The sequence below is a fragment of the Chenopodium quinoa genome, unplaced genomic scaffold (genome assembly GCF_001683475.1).
Source record: "Chenopodium quinoa cultivar QQ74 unplaced genomic scaffold, ASM168347v1, whole genome shotgun sequence".
NCBI classification, from domain to species: domain Eukaryota; kingdom Viridiplantae; phylum Streptophyta; class Magnoliopsida; order Caryophyllales; family Amaranthaceae; genus Chenopodium; species Chenopodium quinoa.
The window spans coordinates 7,209,331-7,230,006 of record NW_018745000.1 but is presented as its reverse complement, the minus strand read 5'-3'; the positions used below and the strand labels follow the sequence as shown (position 1 = coordinate 7,230,006).

General features: G+C 38.1%; 1 long non-coding RNA gene across 2 annotated transcripts; it reads left to right on the top strand.

Annotated features, from left to right (window-relative positions):
- The first annotated feature begins 11,368 nt into the window (after window positions 1-11,368).
- LOC110707567 lies at window positions 11,369-15,847 on the top strand. Of its 2 annotated transcripts, XR_002508569.1 has the most exons (5): window positions 11,369-12,121; window positions 14,480-14,578; window positions 15,015-15,107; window positions 15,223-15,336; window positions 15,631-15,847. It is a non-coding gene; the product is annotated as an uncharacterized LOC110707567 (long non-coding RNA). The 2 variants fall into 2 exon arrangements; XR_002508568.1 differs by lacking the exon at window positions 15,223-15,336 and having other exon boundaries at window positions 11,404-12,121.
- Window positions 15,848-20,676: the final 4,829 nt, after the last annotated feature.

The window sequence follows — 20,676 nt, the reverse complement described above, 5'->3', positions numbered from 1 at the left end:
TAGTTGTGTGCTTGTGCAAACGAGTTACTATGAAAAGTTCAATAGTCAATAGTTTAATACATATAACTCCTTACATAAACTATTTATAGCTATTTGCTCATTTCTATGTGTTAGAATATAGTTAGCATATATTCTCTAATTATTGTATATATCTTTATTATTGACTAGCTAAATAAAGATATATACGTTGTATAATAATTAGAGAATATATGCTAACTATACTCTAAGCTACTCGTAAAATCGTAACTTCGTAAGGCTAAACTACTCTATGTACCCGAACCTGATATGACCCGACCTGAAATCAACCTGAGATTCAGATTAACCCAATATTTGGGACTCGAACCTGAACATGACCAGAGTTGAAAATGACCGACCTGATTATAACCCGCAAATTATTGACTTGCATCGAACCCGACACGAACCCGATGATGACCCGACCTGATTATAACCCGTAAATTATTGACTTGAACTGACCCGAGAATGACCCTAACTCGTTTTGAACCAAAAAAACCCAAATTAAACCCGACCTATTATTCACCCGACCCAAATGTAACCCGACTTGTTATTGACCCGACCTAAAACCGATCCAAACCCGATAAGATGTATGACCCAATGTGAACCGACTCAAGCATGACCCAACCCAAACCCAACCCACATAGGTTACAACATTAACCCGAATTGACCCGACCCGAGTTGACTAGACCCACAGTAACCCGACCCGTTTACCCGAATAGACACCTCTAGTTGTGGCATCTAGTAAGAACACTGTAAACTTCCCATTCGAGAACACACCTACGAAAAATTCCATCTGCACACTCACTAGACAAAAAGAACCAACTAGATATGATCTAAATTTTTCTAAAGCATAAATCACAGCAAGAAAATCCTCTGTAGTGGCATAGTTGACTTGGGCTTCATCCAAAGTTTTGCTTGCTAAATAAACAGCATGAAAAATTTTGTCCTTTCGTTCTCCTAGCACGACTCCTACAAAATCACTGGTATCACACATAATCTCGAAAGGGAGATCCAGATCGGGAGCACATATGATAGGTGTCGAAATCAAAGCCTGCTTAATCCTATTAAAAGCCTCAAGACACTCATCAGTAAAATCAAATGGGGCATCCTTGAGTAAAAGCTGAGCTAGTAGTTTAGCAATTTTAGAAAAATCTTTGATAAAGCGATGACAAAACCCCGCATGACCTAAGAAACTCCTAACCTCCTTAACATTAATTGGTGGAGGTAATTGCTCAATCACAGAAACTTTAGCCTTATCTACTTGTATACCCTTATCAGATACAATATGATCAAGGAACACACCTTCTATCGCCATGAAGTCACACTTTTCCCAATTTAAGGCCAAATTGCATTCTTCACATCTTTTCAATATTTTAGTGAGATTAACTAAACATGCATCAAATGTAGATCCATACACACTAAAATCATCCATAAGGACTTCCATGATAGACTATAGAATTCTGAAAAAAAAAAGCTCATCATACAACATTGAAAAGTAGCAAGGGCATTACATAGACCAAAGGGCATCCTATGATATGCAAAAGTGCCATAAGGGCATGTAAATGTTGTTTTCTGTTGATCCTCAGGGTGAATTGGAATTTGGGAAAAATCCCGAGTACCTATCCAAATAACAGAAAAACTTATGATTAGCTAACCTTTCCAACATTTGACTAAAAGCACTACTAGAAATAGGCCAATTTACGACGAACCAGTTCCGACGGACATGAAATCCGTCGGAAAGTTCCGACGAAATTAAAATCTATCGGAAATTTACGATGGAATTCCTACGGAATACAAATCCATCGGAAACATAAACTTTCGACGGAAATAAAATCCGTCGGAAGTTTCCGACAGAATATTCCGTCGGAAATACTGTATATTCCGACGGATTAAAATTCCGTCGAAATATTCCGTCAGAATCTAATTTTTTTTTTTAAAAAAGAAACCCTAATTCTCTTTCTTCACCGCCTCTTGCTTCTCCTTCCTCCCTTCTCTTTCTCTCTCCTCTCCTATTCTCTTATCCTTCCTCACGCGTCTTTCCTCTCTTCTCTTTCCTCTTCTCCCTCCTCGTCCTCCTTCTCCCTCCCCTATCTTCTCTGTTCGCTCCTTCTCACCCAAACCGACACTAACTACAACAACAACTCCTTCACCCTCCACTAAGAACCGCCAAGAACCGACACCACCAAGAACCACCAAGAACCTCCTCTCGTTTTCCTCCTCGTCGTCCTTCTACCCAAAACCACAAATACCGACCCTAATAACACAATAAATTTGCAAAAAACAAAGGTTTTCATGTCAAATTCGACCATGAAAACTCTAGATCTATAGTTTTCATGGTCGTATTTGACCTTATAAACCCAATTTCGGCGGTTGTTTTGTCAAATGAAGGTATGTTTCTCTTTTATTTCTTCTTAATTTTGATTTTAATTAAGTTGTTAATTTTTCTAATTTTTTGAAAATATATGTTGTTGGTGAATTATGGATTTTTTTTATGTTTTTTTTGGTGTTTTCGGTGGTTGTTTTGGGTGGTGAGGTGGGTGTTGGTGGTGGTGAGGTGGGTTCGGTGGTTAGGTGGGTTGCAATTTGGTTGTGTACGGTAGTGGGTTTGGGTGTGAGTTGGTAGTGGTGTACGGTGGTGGGCTAGTGGGTTTGGGTGTGGGTAGGGGTGGTCGTGAGGGTGGTAGGGGTGGTGCGTGAGGGTGGGCAGGGGGCAGGGGCAGAGGCAAAGGGTTGGGGCTGGGGCAGGGGCAGGGGGTAGGGGGCAGGGGGCTGGGGATGGGGCTGGGGCAAGGGGTTAGGGGGCTGGGGCTGGGGCAGCGGGTAGGGGGCAGGGGGCTAGGGCTGGGGCTGGGGCTGGGGCTGGGGGTAAGGGGCAGGGGCAGGGGTTGGTAGTGGTGGTACGTGAGGGTGGTAGGGGTGGTGCGTGAGGGTGGTTAGGGGGCAGGGGGCAGGTGTAGAGGGCATGGGGTGGGGCTGCTCTGTTTTTTTTTTTAATTAAATTTTCCGACGGAATTTGCGTCGGAATTTTCCGGCGGATTTAAATTCCGTCGGAAATTTCCAACGGACTTTCCGGTACCGGAAAAACCACTTCCGACGAAAAAATTCTGTCGGAATAGTGTTTTTCGACGGAATTTCCGACGAAAATGGCCGTTTTTCCGACGAAGTGATCTCTGAAAACGCGTTCCGACGGAATCCCTTCGGAAACAGCCTTTTTCGACGGATTTTTAGGGTGTACCGACGGAATTTTTCCGTCGTAAATAAGGTGTTTTCTAGTAGTGAAAAGGGAGAAGGAAGTGATCTTTTTTAGTGGCAATATTTAATCTACGATAATCAATGCACATACGCCACCCTGTTACAATTCTAGTGGGAATTAATTCCTTTTTATCATTCTTAATCACAGTCATCCCACCCTTTTTAGGAACTACCTGTACGGGACTCACCCACTTTGAGTCAGAAATTGGATAAATAATACCTGCATCAAGTAATTTCATAACCTCGTTCTTGACTACTTTCTGCATGTTAGGATTTAACCTCCTCTGGGGTTGAATACATGGCTTGTGATTGTCCTCTCAGTGTATCATGTGCATATAAAGTCAGGGCTAATACCCTAATTGAGATCATCAATACCGTACCCAATTGCCCTTTTGTGAGTTTGAAGAACCTCTAAGAGTTGGGAAATTTGGGAATCGTCGGGTGCAGTACTAATGATCACTGGGTGCAGTTCCTGTTCATCAAGAAATACATATTTTAAATGAGAAGGAAGAGGTTTTAGCTCAGGTTTCTTAACCTCTACAGGTTTCGATTCTTGAACTAATTTTACTACCTTCTTGCTCTCCTTAGGGTCAAGTTGTTTAAGTGTGAAAGCTTTCTCAATAGCATCCATCTCACTGCTCCAAATACAAGCATCACCTGCAGTAAAATCACCACAAAGCACTTCCTCCAAGGGATCCCTTGCAAGGACCTGTGGTAAGCTATCATTGCAAATAACATCAATCACATCAATACTATAACAGTTTTCCTCTAACATAGGACCTTTTAACACCCTCCTTAAATTAAATGTAATATTATCATCCCCAACAGAGAGAGTGAGTTTTCCATTTTTGACATCAATAATGGCTCCTCTAGTGTGGAGGAAAGGTCTACCTAATTTTATTAGAATTTGTGTATCCTCAGCCATGTCTAAAACAACAAAATCAACAGGGATAAATAATTTACCAACTCTAACAGGAACATCCTCTAAAATACCTAAGGGGTATTTAACAGAATGTTCTGCCATTTGCAAAGTAATGTTAGTAACTTTTAAATCACCCATATTAAGCCTTGAACACACAGACGATGACATAACATTAACGCTGGCACCCAAATCACATAATGCTTTATCAATGAACACATTTCCAATATGACAAGGTATAGAAAAACTACCGGGATCCTTTAATTTTGGTGGAGATTTATTTTACAATAAAGTACTACATTTCTCTGTAAAAGCTACAGTCTCTACCTCATTAAAGGCTCTCTTCCTTGTCAATATATCTTTCATAAATTTAGCATGTGCAGGTACTTGTGTAATTAATTTTGTGAAATGAACTGTTACCTGCAAATTCTTAACAACCTCCAAGAACTTACCAAATTATTTATCCAACTTACTCTTTAAATGTCTATTAGGGAATGGAAGTTTGATAGCTGGGACCTGCACATCTCCACTCTTGTCCTGAGATTTTCCCTATAAAGAATTATCAGAAGAGTTAGTTTTACCCTAGGGCCCTCCAGGGCTAGTAACAACATCATTTGGCATAACAGAATCATGATTAGCAATTTTTGTTATAACAGTACAGGTTCATCATCTTTGGGCATAGAAGGCACATCATAGTGTGAACCACTTCTCAGGGTAATTGCATTAGCATGATCTGTAGGTTGTACTGGTGTTGCGATGGTAGGGCTTCCTGCTTGCAAGTTTGCAGAGTAGAGGAATGTTGCGCAATTTGATTATCTATGATTTTATTATGTGCTAGGATCGAGTCAATGTGTGCATCCCTACTCTACATCTGCTTTTCCATATTGGCTAACATCGTTTTAATTTCTTACTAGGCAGGATCAGTAGATGGAGGTGGAGTTTGTGGTTGGGTCCTCTAGTTTGGGGGTTGGTATTTTTGCTATGGTTGTTGTGGGCTTGTTGTTGTGGTTGTTGTGGAAGTGGAGGGTTTAGCACATTAGTACTCCAGTAGGAAAGATTTGGATGGCTCTGGAGACCAAGATTATAAGTGTTAGAGTATGGGTTATTTTGCCTATAGGCTTAGAAGGCATTAACCTACTCCACGGGACTCCTACAATCCTGTGCCTAATGACCTACCATTCCACAAATTTCACAAAAAGCATTAGTAATAGTATTATTAACAGCAGAAACATTAGCTATGGAAGCAGGAATAACAATACTAATATTATCTAATTTCTGACAAATAGAGGTTAATTGAGCTTGCACAAAGGATACGGAATAGGCATTATGTTTCCCTTTGTTTGCAAAACCTCTAGGATTCCCATATTGGGAATTATGAATGGCCATCTCTTCAATAACTGCGCCTGCTACATCCTCTTGATGATTCATAAATCTTCCATTAGCTGCTGAGTCTAGGATGGATCTTGAAGAATTTCCAAGCCCGTTGTAAAAGGCTTGGATTACCTGCCACTGTGCTATCCCATGATGAGGGCATTCTCTCTGCAAATCCTTAAATCTTTCCAAGCTTCATATAAAGTTTCATCCACTTCTTGGAAAAATTTTAGGATCGAACTCCTTAACAAAGTTGTCCTCTCTGCAGGGTAATATTTATTATAGAAATTCATAGCAAGACAATTCCAGTCAGTAATACCAAGGGTAGTCTTATTCAATCCATTATACCACAGTTTAGCTTTACCACATAGAGAAAAGGGAAAAAGAATCTCCCTGATTTGGTCCTGCGTGACCCCAACTTGTCTGATGGTATTGCAATATTGACAAAATCCAAAATATGAAGATTTGGATCTTCACTCTTAGCTCCGCCAAATTGCTTCCCTTCGATCATGGTGATAAACTAGGGTTTAATCTCAAATTGTACTCCCTCGAGATATGGTGGCAGAGCGAGATGTGGAAAATCCGTCAAGGATGGCTGCGAATAATCGCTGAGCTTGAGAGGTGGAGGTGGTGGAGGATTCGCCATCTTTGATTCTGATTCTGAAGAAACTTCTGTGTCGCTAGAATTAGATGAGGGCTCCAAAGGTATATTACCCTTGGAAGTAGCTCGCACTTGTCTGAAAAGATTCTTCAGTCTATGAAAAGAACGTTCGATTTCAGGATCGAATGGAATGTAACCTGATCTAGACCTCCTGGGCATAAACACAAAACTAGACAAACAAATATGAGAAACAGTCTTAAAGAACTTGCATTCTCTGAGACAAAGGAAAATAATCTAGACGTATAACAAAAATAATCAGGAATAAAAATAAAACCGTCTCCCCGGCAACGATGCCAAATTTTGATAGGATCTAGTCGTATCACCTAATCAAAATAATTACCTAAGTCCTCTAACTTAAACAGATAGGGAAGTAGGGTCGAATCAACAGGGAAACAAAGTCTTTCTATTCCTAAATGATTAATATAATCTAAACTATCAAGTAACCAAGTCATTTTTATGAGAATTAAACTAAGGGAAAATAAATAACTAATGCAAATAAAACTAAGGAGAAATCAATATATCAAAGCCTAGGGTATAGGTTCACCAATAAATAATATTTCAGGGTAAAGCATAATAATCAATTATCAATGCATCAGATCATAAAGGGTTTTCGCTACGTATTACAATCACATAATTAATCTACCAGTATTAAATCACATCTCTCGAATCTTGATTTAACCATTTATAAATTAACCCGCCTATTGAAACTAACCTAAACATCAATTCTCATCTGTAGAATCTCGAATCAATATTGCTTAACTCATACAATTAAACCTGGCCAAATCTAATTGCATAGCAATAAATCAATCAATAGGAAATCAATCAAGCATTGACAATCAACAATAATAAATTACCCCTTCATATTATTTTTGGATCCCCTCAAACCCTAGAAATAAAACTACTCACACATATTAAAATCTAAACTAAGCAAAGCAATAAAACAAGACATGATTAATCAAAACAATTAAATTACTGAAAATAAAAGGGAAAGGAATCATTACCAAAATAAATGGAAATATGGAATTGCATAAACCAGAAGAGTTAAGAGAACAAGAGTATTAATCAAAAGCTTAAAACTAAAAATCTGGAAATTAACTAATGAATGACATAAAATATATCACTTAACAAAAGCGTACTTATACTAATAAGCTAACAAATCCTAAAACTAAACAAAGTAAATATCGTCATTAAGCTCCTCAAAAACACGCGCCCAGTCGGGCGCCATCTCGCCCGGTTGCGCCCGCCTTCGGTTGGTGAGCTACTCATCTCGTGACCGGTAGGGCGCGCATCAGGGCGAAGGGTACTCCTACTCTATCTGCCTCACCTGGCGGGGCGTGCCTCAAGGCGAGGGCATCCCTAATCGGGCGAGCATCCGGGCATCAAGGACTTCTTCGATTGGGTTATTTTCTTGGCCCAATACGGATTTCCTCTTTGGGTCCTTATAACACTTGGTCCATTGCCTCGGTCTCTTCTTCTTCGTTGAACCCTTAATCATTGGTTTGATTGCTCCAACGCGATCTTGGGCTACGGAATGTGGTCATATGTACGCGATCCTAATCCAATGCTCGTAGTGGCTCAAATAAGTCTAGGAAATGCTCTAAATCTGCAATGTCCTTTAAAACAATACCATAGCTACGAAAACATTAGAAAACGCATATTAGTAACAAAAGTAGCTCCGTAGAGCCAAAACTACTCCTAAATATAACCAATGGACGGGGGTAAATCACTATATAAAATAGACATATCAAAACACGTGTCATCCCAAAGTTCGCCTTTAGTATAAAGTTATAGATTTTTGCAGTTCAAATGCTTGAACTCTCCTTGTTAATTTTAGGCAAAATTACATTAGTGACACAGACTTAAAGTATACCATATTCATTGACACAATCTTAAGGCCCTGTTCAGTTCACATCAAAAAAAAAATAATAAAATAAAATAAAAATTCATTGAAAATAATTTCAGTTCAGTAAAAATAAGTTCAGTTCAGTAAATTTAATTTCAATTTAGTAAAAATAATTTCAGTTCAGTAAAAATCAGTAACTATAAAGAAGAAATATAATAGAGAATTTGTAAAAATAATTTCAGTTCATCAAAATTAGTTTCAGTTCAGTAAAAATAATTTAAGTTCAGCAAAAATAATTTTAGTTTAGCAAAATTAAGGTGAAGTGAACGGGACCTAAGTATCTATAATTAAATTGACTACAATTCAAGGACTAAAGACAATAATTGGCATTTCAGTGACCAAAGTACATTTTAGTTGCCGGAATTCGATTAATAAAAATATTAAAATTATCCTTAAAAGCTTTACAAAAAAATTAGTTTATTATAATAATGAATAAAAAAAACTAGTTTATTTTTTAAATTAATATCTTGATTTTTGGGGTCATGGAAATATCATTAATAGTCTTTAATAAGCAAGTCAGTGTCAAATTAATTCTAAAGATAAGGTTATATTAATGATTGTAATACGCGTTAAGTTGGTGTCAATGAGTGTAATATTACCTTAATTTAACTTGGAAAAAAAGAGAAAATCTCTTTGGTGCTCATTAGTTTTTTTATTTTTCTCAATGGTGAACAACAAAAATTCCAATTATCTTTAGTAATCATGAATTATTATTTTAGTTAAAATCTCTAACTAGGGTTAGATTTTTTTTATTTTTTTTAATAATTAGAAAAAATAACCACCCTACCCCATTAGCCCAACCACCCCCCACCCTCCATGCGACACCCCTTGTCCCCCGACGCCGGCACGCCCACCTTCCCTGGTGCCCCGCCGAACGCCTGAACCCACCATCCCCTGTCACATCTCCAGCAATTACACCCAAAATGACACCGGTTCCAATCACTTTTGCAAAATCTGGCCATTCAATTTGCCCTATTTCCTCCAAAAATCAGCTCAAAAACCTTGAATATTCTTCTTCTTCAACCTTTTCTCTCTCCTTCATTGCCTTCTTGATTTCCATCCCAAATTTCAGTAACTGTTCTTTAGAGCTCTATTGATTGATTGATTGATTGTCAATTTGAGCACCACTTTTAGTTGCTTTGAGGGCGAATTGGGTTCGGGTCAGACAAATAATGGGGTATTTTGGGTTGTAGTTTGGTAAATAGAGGTTAGTGAGATGTGGTTTTGAGGGGTTTGAAGATACGACAAGGGGATGGTGGGTTTAGCGCGACATCGGGGAAGGTGGGGGGTCTGGGTGCGCATGGAGGGTAGGGGTGGCTGGGCTGGTGGGGATAGGGTGGTTTTTTTTCCTGCATACATATACTATCATATATAGTATCATAAAAATAACAGATTATCTATGTCCCATTTAATCGATCTCAATGGATCCCCCTTACTACCCAGGGGAAAAGAATAGTTAGGGATGCCTTAAAAAATATTGGAAAAAATGCTTTAAATAATACGACCTTTAACTCGTCAGCTAAAAACAAGTCGACCTTTTGATTATCCCAGAATAATACCACCTTTGGGGGGTGTCCGCTTTAAACAGGTTATTTTACCTACAACCTGAATGGCCGGTTAACAATTTTATTTATTTTTTATAAATTCGTTTAACACTTTAATTATCTCTTAAATAAACATTTAATTATGATTAACAATTAAAATAAACTTAAAAAAAAAAAAATACCACCATCTCCCTCACTAGCCACCAGCAGCCCAAACCCCTCCTTACTAGTAGAAAAAACTAATTTAGAAGCGGTTCAAACCCCCTAATTGGAAGTGGTTTTGAACCGCTTTGGTTTGGGGGGCTTGCCATTGTCACTTAGAATTGGAAGCGGTTCAAACCGCTTCCAATTAGTGGAGAATTGGAAGCGGTTTGGCGCCAAACCGCTTCCAATTCCCATTTTTAAAAAACAAAAAATTCTACAATTGGAAGCGGTTTTGGCGCCAAACCGCTTCCAATTGTAGAATTTTTTTTTTTTAATAATTTATCACTAATAATATTAATATAATAATATTATTAGTGACCTTTCACAATAATTTCAGTATTATTAATTAATAGTAAAATAATATTATTAATCGATATAAATTTATTATTATTAATTAATAATAAAATTAATATTATTAATTAATAATAATATTAATATTAGTTACAAAATAATTCAATAATATATATAACACGAAATATTTATATATATAAAAAGTAACATCATTAATATATTTTAAGAACAACAATATTTAATTACACCAAAATATATTAAGATTACAATTAGAAATACTACGTACATACTAATACGTACTTAATTAAAATAATCTTGACAATAATAAGTAATTAATAAAGTCGAGCTAACAAACCAATATAACCATTACGACAATTCTACATGCCATCAAATGTGACGAAAAAAGCCCACATGTCGTGAACTTTATTAATTTCATTCCTTGTTAACGGGCCTTCCCTTTGAACCTTGCAAAACTTTAGAGGAAAAAAAAAAAAACCAAACATTGTCATGAGTATCACAACACCGAAATGCACCAATATCACAGAAATTCACCGAAAATCACCAAAATGGCCGAAATGCACAAAAATGGCATGCATCACGTGCATGTACAGGCTGCTGGGCAGCTGCCTGGCTGGGCTACTGTAGTGGCCTAGCTTGCCTACCTTGGCTGCTGCAGCTGCCTGGCCTGCTTGCCTCGGCTGCTACAGTGGCCTGGCCTGCCTGCCTTGGCTGTTGCACAGCCTGGGCAGCGTGCCTTTGCATATTGCGTGTTATGCTTGTGTTTTGTTCGGTGCAAGTTATGCTTGTGTTTTGCTCAGTGCAATAATGAAAACAATTAATAGGTTGATAGTAAAAGCATACCTCATCTAGTTGTTGTGCGTCCTTGCAACTACTGACTATGTCAAGAATAAACCTCATAACGTATGGGGCACAGTCAAGTTCGTTGTCTTGTTGCGCACACTGACATGCCACAAAGGATATCAAATCATGCATAGCCATAACCGAAGCCAAGTATATTTAGCAAATCACTAACTCAAGGCATTACCTTTCCATATTCCCACGTAGGACCCGCAGCGGAACGACAATGTAGCTTCTTCATAACACTTTAGGAAAGTAAGTTCAAAGTTAGAAACATAAATACTCAATGGTTTAGGTGAGGTCAATCAACAATAGGATGCAATATGTACCTATTCAATATATTATCACTAGTAGAAAAAATGAATAAAGCACCGCACTTTTCGCACCGGTTCTTGAAAACCGGTGGTAAAAGAAATAGGGAAAAGACTTTTCCCACCGGTTTTAATCAAACCGGTGGGAAAAGAAACTTTTCGCACCGGTTCGAACTGGTGCGAAAGCAATTGTTAAATAAAATAAAAAACCGGTCTCCAATATCTCACTTTTCCTCTTCCGTAGTCCCTCACTCCCTCTTTCATCTCAAATCCCAGTATAATCTCAAACCCTACTCCGCTTTTCTCTTTCATCTCAATCCCCACTATAATCTCCTTTTCTCTCCTCTCCCCGTCCTCAGATTTTTGTGGTGGGATTTCGATTCGTTTCCTTGGTGGTGGTAAGTTGGGGTTTCAGATCTAAATTAGCGGTGGTTTGTTGGGGTTTCGATTTGTTGGAGGTGGTAACAAGGTGGTTGTTTCGGTTCGCTGGTGGTCGTGCGAGTTGGTTGGGTGGGTTCCTTGGTGGTCGTCTGGTCGGTGGTGGTCGTGCGAGTTAGTTGGGGTTTCGGTTTGTTGGAGGTGGTAAGGTGGTTGGCTGGTCGCTGGTGGACGTGCGAGTTAGTTGGGTGGGTTTGTTGGTGGTCGCTGGTGACGTGGGGCTTTAATTGGTGGTGGTGCGAGTTGGTTGGGTGGCTTTTGGGTGGTTGTGGTGGGGTTTCAGATATTCATGGCGGTGAGAGGGTGGTTACAAGGTGGGTGCTGGTGGTGATTATTTTCTCTCTCATCCAATTGGTAAATCTCTATTGTTTTCGTCATACTGATTCTTTTTTCTGGATTTTTCAATACAACACTACAAATTTAGCTCTACTTCATTCTCATACTCGAATTTCGATCTCTCCTTAATTGGTTGAATTTATTAATCTTTAATTGATGCCTGCTTATTTAAGTATGATTTTTTCTTCAATTCGGTTTGATTTCTACTAATTAAGTTATTTTTTCTGCGATTTGAGATTAAGGGTTTTTAATTGTAAGGAAAATTTGGGATAATTCGAGAAATTTTAGCTAATTTTCTGTTAGCTTTGTGTGTCACGATTGAGCATAGAATTGTTACTATATGACTTTGTGATAGTTCTTAATTAGGTAAAAATGGTGTTGTTTTTCAGGTTTCTGATATTGCATTTTGATCAGGTTTCTGATATATTTGATCAGAAATCTCTCTTTTTACCTCCCTCCCCCCTTGTATGTGTATGTTTGTGTGTGTGTGTGTGCATGATCTTTGTTGAACTGCTGTAAACTTGCATGCTCTATCATCCTTCCTGTCTATTTCATCATGCTCTATTTGATCAGAAACGTTTCTAGTCTTTCTCATTGGTGTGACTACGAGAAAGAGGATCTGAGCAAATTATCTAATACTCTTTTGTTCTTTCAGAAAAATTATGTGAAGAGAAACAACTACTGTCCACAGTTTAAAATACTGAAGATTGAAACATGACTGTCTGACCTTACAACTTACAGGATATGAATTGCTATCCTAGAAGCATCAATTTCTTTTAAATCTTGTCTACCTATCACTGGTCAAAGTTTGATATTCAATTTTGCTGGAAATTTGTGATCTACTGCTGTTAAGTTAAGGAAGTCCTTTATGGTTGCTGAATTTGTTGGAATTGATGTTAGTTTGTCTAATTGTTTTCAAATGATATGATTTTATGCCTAATTTTGCTGTTTTATTTATTTATTTATTTATTTATTATTTTATTGAATTGTGTATTTGTGCCTAACTTACCCTGTTTCACGCTAGGATTACAAATTTTTCTAGAGAATTTTCATTAATTTAGGATACAATTGCAATTTTGTTACAATATGTACTAGGAATTATAGTTTGTCAAAGATTTGTCATTCCGCAATCAAGTGCATGGTTCTGTAATTTGTTGACTGATCATAGAATCAGAGGCATGACTTCAAGTAGGGGCTTTTAAAGGTGACAATGGGGTCATTTTGTTATGTTTTGGGTCTGGTGACTTTAGTTTCAGATAGAATCAATCCCAACCTTAGTTTCAGGTAAGATAAATTTGGTACGAATCATCTAATTTTGGCTATGATTCAGATATCAGTCATCAAAATTAAATTTTTTTTCTTCCCGTAATTATATACACTAGTAATTGGTAATTTGGTATATTGCACCATCCAGAAACTTGAAGTTTTAAAGTCAAATAAGGACGTCTTTGATAAAACCAAGATGCATGATACCGAGTTCTTTTTTTAAAAAAAATCTTCCGTGGGAGGCATGACTTGTACTAAACCATAGTTTGCACTTCATGGCCAACAATATAATCATAGATTGCCATGATTTTTTATGAATGATATCAACCACTGAGCCACATTGTCATAGGAGATGAGTTCAACTTCCTATAATAAAATTTGCATTTCCTTTTCAAATTTGTAAGCTTTACTTATATAGTATATTTTTCTCATCCTAGAGTTGGCCTATTTAATATATAGTAGAGATTTCTCAATATCTAATGGACAAGTTTAGAATTGGAAATTAGTAAGATCCTAGTATCCTACAAGTATAAAGTAATACTCCAAAATAATTTTGGCCTTCCAAACTTCAGGTTACATCATCATGAAATCATGTTGGTATAGCCGTATGTGCAACTCTTATTCTTTGGTATTGTTTATTGTGTATTTGATGTATATTGAAATCTAGGACATCTATTGTTTATTGTGTATTTGATGTATATTGGAAAGATTTTGGAGTCTTATTCCCAGTTACATCAGAGATTCTTCAGTTGTTGTTATCGTCTATGATGTTTCTAGTAAGTGCTTTGTATGCTAATGACTTCAACCTTGATCATTTTTACATGTTAATGCCTTGAGGACACATGAAAGTTTACCTATGATGTAATTTGTCTTGACTGAAGCTCTTATAGTTCTACGTTTCCTTAATGCACAAGTACATGGGTGAAACCATGTACTAGTAATGTACAATTTCTGCTGAAGCTCTTATAGCATTTTAAAGTGTTTATGCTAGAATGTTTTGACATTAAAGATTTGAACAGGCAAGTCTTTATAAAAGAAGGAGATAATAAGGTGTGGCGTGTATGTGTTGTTTTTCCATTAACTAATTGGTTGTAGTTTTCGTATTTGCAGCCACATGAAACTAATTTTCCGAAATTAAAGGCTGAGCAAGAGCTTGTGCTTGAAAATGCACCTCCAAATATAGCTAAACCCTCACTTTCTTCACAGAAGGTATATGATTCCTCACTCCTTGTCTTTTTCTACTTATTACATCTGTATTGAATTAGTAGTCGCGTTGATAGTGTGATTTAAACCAGTAACGTGACAACTACATGATAAATGGAATCACATATGGTTTGGCATTATTTTTATAATTGATAATTGATAATGATATTGGTAAAGTGGAATTTTATCTGTAATTGGCTGAATGTGGAGAGCTGAAAGTTCTGAACCATATGTTTGATGCAAAGAATTTATGCTCGGTTTTTCATTTTTTCACTCATTTAGAATTGATAGTTCATTTTCCAGTGGGTTATTGGACTATGACAAATTATGGATTTGATTTGATTATGCTACCTTGATATTACTTCAAGTAGATTTCTATTCCTTGTTTGGATTTGATTATGCTACCTTGACATTTTCTGTTTCCATGCTGAAATTCTTGCAGATTGAAAATGCTCCATCAGAAAGCCATTTACTAAGCAAACGAATGGCTGATGGATCCAAGAGAGTTAGAGTTCCTCACATTCTCAGCCAGCAGGTAATTATTACACTATAGTACAGAATATACAAAGTTATTCATGGTTTTAATTTGAGAAGTGGATTCTATGTATAAATTACCTCATTCCTGGGATATATACTGATTGTAACATAAGGAGGCCTAAATCAGTCTGCTCCTTAAGAAGTTCAAATATTTTCTGTCCCTCTTCATAGTTACTACCAAATGCTGCTCTAGAGATCACATCTGAACTGAGTTGCATCAAATCCGGGTACACATCTAGCTCACCTGAACCCCTTTTAGCTACTAGCTTTGTTGTGTGAGTTGTGTCGTGTCTTGTTGTGCCTTTACTTAATATTGGCCTATGTCTGGCCTAAATCAAGACTCTCAACTATTTTTTTTAATATATAGATTTATTTCCCTTCCATTTTCTAGAACTCACAACTCGATTCTTTTCTTTTAATTTCTGTGAGTTCTTTGCTATGAGTTAATTAATATTATCTCTTATCCAATTTGTGAATGACAACAATTAACTAAATTGGACCTATCTTTATTGTTGAAATAGGTATCGTGCCATAACCAGTGCCTACTATCGAGGAGTTGTGGGTGCTTTGCTTGCGTATGATGTCAACATTTGAGAATGCTGCAAGGTGGTTGAGAGAGCTACGGGAGCACACTGATCAGAATGTTATGGTCATGCTAATTAGGGGTGTACACCGGTTCAAAACCGGACCGGACCTGGACCGGACCTGTTTGGACCGGGGACCTGAATTGGGTAATTATGAGGACCGGGGACCGGACCTGAATTAACAGGTCCGGTTCCGGGCCAGACCTGAAAAATCAGGTCCGGTCCGGGTTTGGACCTGAATGGACCTGTTTTGTGTCTTTTTCGTTTTTTTTTTTAATACAAAACCTGTTGGACCTGCATATGGACCTGCATATGGACCTGTTTTGTGATTTTTAGACCTGTTGCATAATTTAATAATTACATACAAACCAAAATTATCAATTACAAAACTACATAAAGTCTATAAAGTCCCGATTCTCAAACACCAAAAATACAAATGAGTCCACCGAAAATACAAATAAGTCCACGAAAACTCAGTTTCAATTTTTCAGAGTTTGGTTTTCTTCTTCTTTTTTTTTTTTTTTTTTTTTTTTTTTTTTTTTTTTATAATTACGATTTTCCCGGGTTTCAGGTCCGGACCTGAAAACCCCGGGTTTGGACCGGGACCGGGACCGGGACCGGGAACGGGAACGGGAACCTGGATTTTTAAGAACCGGGACCGGACTTGAATCAACAGGTCCGGGTCAGGTCCGGTCCGGTTCAGGTCGGTTCAGGTCCGGTTTCAGGTCCGGGCCAATTTTTGTACACCCCTAATGCTAATTGGTAACAAGTCAGATCTTCGGCATCTGGTTGCTGTTACTACTGATGAAGGGAAGGCTTTTGTAGAGCAGGAGGGTCTCTTCTTCATGGAGACTTCTGCATCGGCTGTTCCATCCCAAGGAGAGAGTATAAATATAGAAAATGAGACCTTAGCTCATACTAGTTACTTACTATAGTAAGTCTTTGCTGTCACACCTTTTTGTTTCGCTGGTCAGTTCCTAAAATCCGAAGTTCCTAACCGGTTGAACTTCTGCTGGTCAGTTCCGTCCCTTGAAAGAAAGAATAGGAATTTTCATTGTCTATATTATATCTTATTTTTTAGACAAAAATTGTAATATTACAGCTTTTTTAATTAAAATATGTAACTTTATATATATGTTAGTTATTATACATCAATTTAAGTGAAAAAAATGCAAAAAAAAAAATTTTTTTTTTTTGGGCACTTTTGGCACCGGTTTTGGAAAGAACTGATGCTAAAAGTTTTTTTAAAAAATATTTTTTGGGACTTTTGGCACCGGTTCAATGTGTAAACCGGTGGGAAATCTCATGGTTTTGCCACCGGTTCAGTTGAAAACCGGTGGGAAAAGTCCTCCGGGTATTTGCTAAATCGGATGTTTTTGCCACCGGTTCACTGCAAAACCAGTGCGAAAAGTAATTTTTGCCACCGGTTTTGAACCGGTGGGAAATCTTTTGGGATTTAGCACCCCCCAAATCAAAACCGGTTCAATACCGGTGGGAAATGTGTGGTTTGAACCGGTGGGGATTGGGGTTTTTCGCCTAGTGTATTCACTAGCAACCTACGTGGTGGATTCTGCCGAAGTGAATCAAAGTGGTAGATTGTGTATTTGGAAACACAAATCACCAAAAGGGTCCAAGCACTGCATATATTGAAAAAACGTCAACAAATATACGCCATAGTGAACTGCATTTTCAAAAAAATTTTAAAAAAACAACAACTGAATTTATGGCATTTGTAAACGTACTCCTCAAAACATGGGGCTAATATGAACTTATCTCCCACACGCGTTGATTCCCTGATACTCCGTTCTAGGTAATCTTCCACATCACGAGGGTTGCACTGGTAAGCGAGGTCTGCTCGGGGCAAAACTACCCAACTGCAGCCTTGGAATCGCCTAAGCATCTAAGGTGCTCCTGTAGCGCCCTTCATGACAGTATTGTGGGGAATAATTATTAAAAGCATTGTTTACAATCGAAAATGCAACAAAATGATTAGGAATAGTGGCATTGCATTACCTCATGAAAGCTTGAATGATGGAAATGTTAAGCATGGCACCGGATAGAAATTCCTTCACATCCATCCTTTGCAATTGGTGCGATCCCATCCTCATCATAGTGGAACAATGCCTTAGGTAAAATCACTTCAATAGATCTACCCCTAGGCAACTCACTCACACGGTTATGAAGAAAGTACAGGCTCTAGAGAGCGAATTCAGGATGTCAGCTTCTACTAGTGGAGTACAACTCGTGGCAGAACCTCGCGAACTCTTCTTCAACCCTTGTCCTTGTTCCATGTTCTTTGTAGGTTGGACATTCTTAGATTTTGGCTTCTCCACCTTCTTCCTTTTACATGACTGATTTTCATTTGTAACATAAAAGCACATGGTTATATTACAAGCAATTTGGGACATGTTTTAAAAACAAAGTAAGTAGTGTACACTAACCCCTCCTATCAACCTCACCCGATCACGTGGCCATTGCACAAAGCTACCTTTCGCATCAAGCAGCGTGATGAAGTCATATTCCTCTCTAGGCACCGGTAGTGGCAAGTCCTCAAACCCTGGTACTATGCCTTTGTTTCTTATGGATCCATATTGTTCTCAACGAACTTTTGAAGTTTTTGAATCTCTTGTACAAAACCTTCAAACGATCTTCTCTTGTCTGGCTCATCAAGAATATTAAACACACTCTGTAAGAATGGCAAACGTACATGTTATTCTAGGGCAAAATAAAGTAAAAAAAAAAAGGAAGAAAAATCTTGCACAGCCAGCCTAGGCAAGCTGCACAGCAGCCCTGGCAGGCTGCACAGCCAGCCTAAGCAAGCTACACAATAGACCTGGCAGGCTGCACAACCACCCTAGGCAGGCTGCAGAGCCACCCTAGGCAGCTGCACAGCAGCCCTGGCAGGCTGCACAACCAGCCTAGGCAGCTGCACACAGCCCTGGCCTGCTGCACAGTCAAGTAGGCAGGCTGCACAACCAATGTTACGAAGTTTGGTTTGCTTTCGGTGAATGCACATTGATTTTGGTACGAAGGTTTTTTAGAAAAACAGAAATGCAAAACACTTACCATTGTATCATCCCAAAACATTTGAAGCAACCCTTTAGGTATCCCTGCCCAGTCAAGTGTGATCGGTATTTTACGAGTCAATATCCCAATGTGTGTGGAATATTTGCTGCGCCATTGCCCAGTAGGTTGACCCAGCTCGTCAAACTCAAGAATCATGGGCTCCCCGGGTTTCTTAAAAGCTTTTGTTGCACCCCTTACCTTTCTCTTCCCTGGTGCCTTTCCACCACCACTGGTTTTCACTTGACGTTGCATTTGTCCTTATGAATCTTGTACAAACTCGGAGACAATATCATCCCTAATAAGGGGGGCACATTCAGCTTTTATCTCATAAGCATCAAGCCTACGCTGCAAGTCATCATGAGCTTGGTCTTCTGGTTCACCCAAATCGTGCTCATTGTTGACATCATACAACTCGTCACCAGATTGAGAACTACCAATGTCTTCATCATCCATATCCTCTTCGTGGTGAAGATATTCATCACCACCAATTTTATGTAGACACCTACCACCACAAGACACGCAAATAGTTAGTCATTAGTAACATGTTTACAAGTTTAAAATGCTTAAAAGTCATTGATTTCATGCTAATTCAAGGTTATAGGAGCGAAATAAGTTCAAAATGGCAAAAATGAGCTACTAACTTTCCCAACTTCTTTATCTTCATTCCTAATTCGCATCTAATCCTTCTAACAACTCATATTTGGTATACAAAACATGTTTATAAGTTGAAAATGCTTAAAAGTCATTGATTTCATGCTAATTCAAGGTTATAGGAGCGAAATAAGTTCAAAATGGCAAAAATGAGCTACTAACTTTCCCAACTTCTTTATCTTCATTCCTAATTCGCATCTAATCCTTCTAACAACTCATATTTGGTATACAAAACATGTTTATAAGTTGAAAATGCTTAAAAGTCATTGATTTCATGCTAATTCAAGGTTATAGGAGCGAAATAAGTTCAAAATGGCAAAAATGAGCTACTAACTTTCCCAACTTCTTTATCTTCATTCCTAATTCGCATCTAATCCTTCTAACAACTCATATTTGGTATACAAAACATGTTTATAAGTTGAAAATGCTTAAAAGTCATTGATTTCATGCTAATTCAAGGTTATAGGAGCGAAATAAGTTCAAAATGGCAAAAATGAGCTACTAACTTTCCCAACTTCTTTATCTTCATTCCTAATTCGCATCTAATCCTTCTAACAACTCATATTTGGTATACAAAACATGTTTATAAGTTGAAAATGCTTAAAAGTCATTGATTTCATGCTAATTCAAGGTTATAGGAGCAAAATAAGTTCAAAATGGCAAAAATGAGCAACTAACTTTCCCAACTTGTTTATTTTCATTCTTAGTTCCCATATTTCCTGAATTCGTTTGTAGTAGGATAATTGTGCATCAACAGGTGCTGTGTCCTTCGCACTTGCAAATTCTCTTGATGAAGCCACCAGAGTGACACCACTGTTTTGAGTCGATGAGGATTTCTGATCACGATGCTCAGTCCAGAATGTATACCCATTTATGTCATATCCCTCAAAAGAATAAACATCTTCCTTTGGACCATAAGCTAGCCACTTTATAGTATCAGAGACACTCTCATCAAATTGACGCATAACTCGATCATGGTACCACGTCACAAACATCTTATTATGCAACTGCATTAGTGCGCTTTCCCCTTTTGATGGAAATTCCGCACGCAAACTATCCATGTGCTCTTCTAAATATGGGTGAACCTCCGCAACATGATGAAGCACAAATAGGTGAGCTTGCAAGAACTGATCATGAGTAGGTGAGATCCGGTTCGACCCGAGGGTGCCATGACCATCAAGTCTCCCTTCATGTCGGGAAGTGGGAAGCCCAATTAGTTCAGCAACGGCAACATACTCCGCCACGAAATTACTAATCTCCTCCGCC